This window comes from Scleropages formosus, chromosome 9 (genome assembly GCF_900964775.1).
Source record: "Scleropages formosus chromosome 9, fSclFor1.1, whole genome shotgun sequence".
NCBI lineage: Eukaryota > Metazoa > Chordata > Actinopteri > Osteoglossiformes > Osteoglossidae > Scleropages > Scleropages formosus.
Genome location: NC_041814.1, coordinates 31,139,726 through 31,145,725, shown reverse-complemented (window position 1 = coordinate 31,145,725; position 6,000 = coordinate 31,139,726). Strand labels below are relative to the sequence as shown.

At 41.3% G+C, this 6,000-nt stretch overlaps 1 pseudogene; it reads right to left on the bottom strand.

Moving 5' to 3' along the window:
• LOC108929564 (polymeric immunoglobulin receptor-like) overlaps positions 1 to 6,000 on the bottom strand; it is a 41,080-nt pseudogene continuing 35,080 nt past the window's right edge.

Genomic DNA, 6,000 nt, shown 5'->3' with positions numbered 1-6,000 from the left:
TCACTTCAGCTCTGAAGAAACGTGTCCTTTATCTGGAGTGAGGACACAGGACAATTCTCTAGAGTTAACGGAATCCGACTGCTTCCCTCAAAGTGATTGGGATACAATGTTTTTTGAGGATCTCCTGATTTAGATGAGAGGAACCGGCAGGCTAAGAGGATTACAGCAAAGGCAGTTGCTGAAGCAAAATCTCAGGTATAGAAAGAGTTTGGACAGGCTATGAAGAAAGACTGTTGGGTGGGCCTTAGAGTTGTTCTGCACCTTCAGCATGCACTTGAGTGGTTCGCTGCCAAGTTTGCTGCAGTTTGTATGAAAATCAGCTCCTCTCTTCAAGTAACTGCCCCTAATGGAGGAGTTAAAAAATCTTGGGGTTTTGTTATGTAATGGAAGAGCGCAGTAGAAAATTGAAAGATGAGCAGGTGCAGCATTATCGATCTGTGGTGGTGAAACAGGAGCTAAGTCTCCTGGTTTAAGGCTTGATCTCCATTCCCATCCTTATCTATGGTTATGACCTTTGGGTAGTGATCAAGAGAATGAGATCATGGATACAACTGGCCGAAATGAGGTTTCCCTGAAGGATTACTGGGCTCTTTCTCCACAAAAAGGTGAGAGTCTGGCACTCTGGAAGATTTTTGGAGTAAAAGTAAAAGTAGAGAGGTGTCAGTTGATGTGGTTCAAGCATGTTGTTAGAATGCCACCAGTCAACTTCCACTGGAGTTATCCTGGACAGGTCCTACTAGCAGGAGACCGCAGGGCAGATCCAGAGTCTGCTGGAGAGACTATATCTCACAGCAGGCCTGAGAACACCTGGGAGTCCTCAGAGAAGAGCAGAGACTGTGATTGAGGATAGAAAGGTCTGGGCCTCCTTGCTCAGCTTGCTACCGCAGTGACCCTCTCCATGACAAGCAGAAAAAGAAGCTGAACTGAACTGCACTAAACTATTCAATTTATTGACTTATCCGATGTCGTTAACTGGAATGACTTCAAATTTGAGCCACAGTTTTTCACCCTTTCAAAATACTGAACACTTTGTACATGAGCGGTTCCGAGTAAATACTGTGCTCAAGGTTACTACAACAGAAGGTGGGATTCAAACCTGAGTATTCTGATTACAAGACAACAGTGTGAACCACAATACTTCCTTGTAGAAAATACTTTTGTAATACTCTAAAATAGTGTCTCCTTAGTGATATTGTCATATTCTAAAAGCTGTAATAAATCCATCTTACCTGTAGTTACTGCTAGATGCAGAAACGCACCATCATCCATAGTGCTCTTTCCATCAGTCTTCACTCCACACCAATAATAGTCAGAGGCCTTCTGTTGTAGGTTCCTCATGTTCACATAGAAGACCAGCTGATCGGGGTTATCAGTGATGGACAGCTCACTTTTACGCCTTGTTGAGTCAGTGCGTATCATGGTAGTACAGTATGCCTTTGCATATCCTTTACACCAGTATTTCACATGGTGTTTATATTTCTGATCGTAGTGACATGGGATGGTGACAGATCCTGCTCTCTGTGTAGATATCCAGCTCACAGTCTTCACACCTGGATTAGCTTATGGAACAAATATAAACAAAATGAAACAGTGAAATGTTGTGGAGCTCACAGGTGTTCTGGGTTTATAGAGTTAACATTATGCTAAAGTAAGAATTGCATGTAAGGAATCCTTAGTTTATTTGGCTTTTCAGATGTTTATATATACATTTTGAGGAACTAGTTTATTCCATTTTATAACATAGACACATTCTATCTCATCGTGATAGACGGAACATGAGGTTTTTGTGCAATGAGGAATTACTGCGGAAATATAGATAACTCCAAGGGTTTCCAGACATTTACCGAAAACTATATATCATTACACAAACGCATTTGTTTGTTGGTTTATCTGCTGAATTTCTCCAATGCGACTTATAATGTAAGGTTTTTTTTATATATATATATATATATATTGAGCAGCAAACAGTTGCCCCTTTAAACACCTGAGCAATGTTTACGTAAGTGTTCAGAGTAAGTACTGTGCTCAAGGCTATTCCAGCAGGAGGTGGGATTCAAACCCGTCTTCTGACTGCAAGGCAGCAGTACAAACCACAATACTTCCTCATGTCAAAGCACTTTTTTATTGACTCTAAAATAGTGTCTCTCGAAGGTTTAGCAGGGGGTAGTGACAGATTCTGAAAGCTGTAATAAACCCGTCTTACCCGTAGTTACTGTTAAGTACAGATAAGCACCATCATCCACTTCATCCGCTGTGCTGGCTCCATCAGTGTCCACTCCGCACCAGTAAGTGTCAGAATTCTCCTCCTGCAGGTTCCTCATGGTCACATAGAAGACCAGCTGGTCGGGGTCATCAATGATTGACATATCACCTTTACTCTGTGGTGAGTCACTGCGTACCATGGTAGTACAAGATGACCATGTTTTCCCTTTACACCAGTATTTCACATGTTGCTTGTCTTTCTGATCAATGTAACATGGAACGATGACCGATCCTCCTCTCTGTACTGATATGCTTTCTAATGTTTTCACACAGTCATTACCTACAGGGAGAAAATATAATTGCACATTTACTATGGTTTACCCTTTTGTTCCCCCATTTTCATCAGTCTCTTTTTCTGTGGAAACAGGTTGTAAGGTTGGCTGCAGCCCGTAGCAAATTTTAGCATTTGTAGGCACTTTCATTCCGAAATGTGAAAAAGAAGAGGTGAATGCCAGTCAAATTACACTGACTGATGGAGGAGCTGAAGAAATAAACTTATTTAGGAAATCCAAAAAAATTCTTTAAACATCTTTTTGAGAGGAAATTTTGAATTTTTAGTTCCATTTAATTCACACAAATTCACACAATATACTTCTTTTTTTGTTATTTTTTTTCAGTTTTTTCCCCTCCCATCACTGTGAGACCCAGCGGTAGGTGAACAAAAAAGCACCTGGAGGAAAGACATGCAAACACAATGATCACATGCAGACTCCATAGAGACTGGGAGGGGATTCAAATCTTAACGCCAGGAGCTGTGCACTACCGGTGTGTGCTGTCATGCTGCACATTGTTTTGCATTTGCTAGAAAACTAATTTTATTTCATCAAATTAACGTTATAAGTGAAATATATAACAACAGAATGCTGTCAGGAGACTAACTTGACTCATTGTCTGATTCGCTGTAATCCATGATTACAGGCAGGATTTTTTAAATCCTTTTTAACGTCTTCAGGCTGTTAAAATGGATTCCAAATTCACTGCAATTTACTGATAGAATAATCTGAGCCCAGCCGCGTAAATTTACTACAGACAGTTCCGTTCCACCAGAGCAGTAATGGGTCAGTGCCAGAGCTGACAGTGTGAGGACTTATACATCTTCATGACCGCTTATGAATAAGCTCAGGTGGCTCCTTGGAACAGCCCACCTGGACCAGCCTATTGCTCAGCGTGCTCCTCTGTTTAGTCAGGGTGGTCTGAAGATCATGAAAGTTGTTGTCTACAATGGACAGGAGTTTGTTTAGACCTTCTCTGTGCTATTTCCTCCAGCCCATCTCCCAGGACCGAGATAGTCCGTCCCATTAGTTTATTCAGTCTGGACTTCCAAGACCCAGTCTAGTTTGATTTCTGCACATAGAGACACATTAACTGAACCTTGTTGCGACAACTTTGTAAAAATAAATAACTAAATAAATCTGCGTTTACAGTGAAAACGTGTTTCCTAACAGGATCAAATTTCAGGAATCTCAATCACCTACCTGTACTTATTTTGCCCATTCCTCCCTAGATCTTTGTCAAAGTTACAGAGTCCACAAATCTGAGCAAAATTCTCATCATATGGCAAGAATAAGGAAAGGTTGGAAGCGTTGTACCTGGTGTCCTGATGAGGTTGAGGAGGATGAGGAGGAGGAGAGGAGCCATGTGTGAGAGAGTATCAAATTGTCACCGTTTGGAGAGTGAGTCTGATTGTCTGTCCTCTGTGGTGTGACCACTGTTCGAGTCCTCAGTCCCTGTTCGCTGTGTGCAGCATAAAAGTGGGAGGAACTGAAACCAAAAAACACTCAATGCAACACACACATGTCTGCTATGTTTGTTTTCATGGCAAACCTTTGTTATTCCTCTCATGCAGATTCTCCTCCATGGAAAAGAAGTCCAGCTCATCATTCTTACACATCCTTCAGCTGTTGTGGGAATTGTGGGAGTACATGATCTCCCCCTCTCACTCAGAACTGCTGAAACTCTGTCCACATTTAAGAAGTGTCTGAAAACTCATCTCTTCCAGACTCACTTTCATCCATAATCTCTTGAACTCCTGTAAGGTGTAAATGTTCATGCACCATAACTTCATGATGATGCTCGGATAAGCCTTTACACAGTCGCTACTCCTATATTGTACGTAAATGTTTCTGTCTATCCGGAGTTTTGTGCACCTACTCGTGTGATGAGCATCGACGCATAAAGTGGAAAGAAACAAACCAAGTTTACTGAAGAATCTCATGTCTGCAACTATGTCTCTCTTTCTCCTAATGTAATGCACAACTTGTATTTTCTCTGAGATGTTGTGTCGTTTTGGAGAAAAGCATCTGCTAAATGAATAAATGTAAACGTAAATGTACATGAGCTTTGACAGTCTGGAGAAGACCTACATTCTGATACTCTGGAGGAGACATTGTGGGAGTGTGTTGTACTAGGACTTCTACTGACTCCAATTTTCCCCTTATAGCTGTAGAGTGAAAGTTGTGCCCAACTCATGTCAAGCTCAATCAGGAGGCTGATATGGGAGAGCTGGTTGCATTCTAGTTAGAGTTACTGCCTCTGAACCCATAGGTTGAAGGTTTGACTCTCATGTCCTGCTATAGCACTTCTGACCATGGTCCTCATCCTAAAATTGCCCCAATGAAATTATCTAACTCTATAAATGGGTCAGTAGTTAAAAGCTGCTTTGGAGAAAAGTGGCAGCTAAATGTCAGACTCTGTCAAGAATGTGTCTTATCTCCCCTTCTGTTAGTGGTGGTGGCACATTAAGGTGCCTTCAGGATTTTGAGTGCATGAGACCGAGGACAACAGGGTGTATGTGTTGCTGGCCGTAGACAATGTGGTCCTGTTCATCTCATCACAATCCGTTTTCTGAAATACACTAGAGCAGTTTGCAGCCTGGGGTAGCAGCTCCTCTGGTGGGTGGAGTTCAAGAACATTGGGGTCAGTGGTGGAAGGTGAAACCACTGGATTAACCAACAGCTTGAGGCAACACCTGCAGTGTTGCAAACTCTGTGCAACTGTGGTGGTGAAGTTAGAGTGAGGGTTGAGTTTTAAGGCAGAATAGCTGATTTACTGTTTATGTTCTCTGGCATTTATATGTTACTTAACCTTCTGTTCTCTGAAAGAAGAACTCCATACTTCTGCTTTCGATCTTCTATCTGCTTGCATTTAACTAAAGCTATGTTATGAGGCACAGGGCTGGGTCATTTCACAGAACATCAATTACAAAACTAAAATTCAGACAATGGGAAGGGTGCTCAGTGCAATTTAGTAAAATATGTGCTGTAATACATACACATAACAACACAAATATAAAGGTTTAGGAATGCTGCTATAAAACCATTTTCCTGCGGTTGCTGCCGTGTGGTGTTTATATTTCTGATCAAAGAAAAATAGTATTGTGAAAGACTGTGACATCCATGTGTTGTAACATCCACTTTATGCTGCCAACCCTAATAGCTGAAGCGGGTGTAGCAGGCTTAGGGTTAGGATTATAGAGAACTGTTATTCTTGTATTTCATAAATATGGAGTTTAAACCATGCTTCCTGCCCAGTAAAAACACTTACAAAATCTGCGAGTTACCACACACACACCGCACTGTATTTGTTATTGTTTTTGTCTGAGCCAATGATATGGTATCTATGAAGGAATGACTTTTTTTTGTCAAAAACTCTCTTTGTCCCGAAAAGTTAATTTGTAATTTCATTTAACTGATGTACTGGTTAATAAGTAAAACGTAAGCGTTCCGGTGGCGGTAAAAA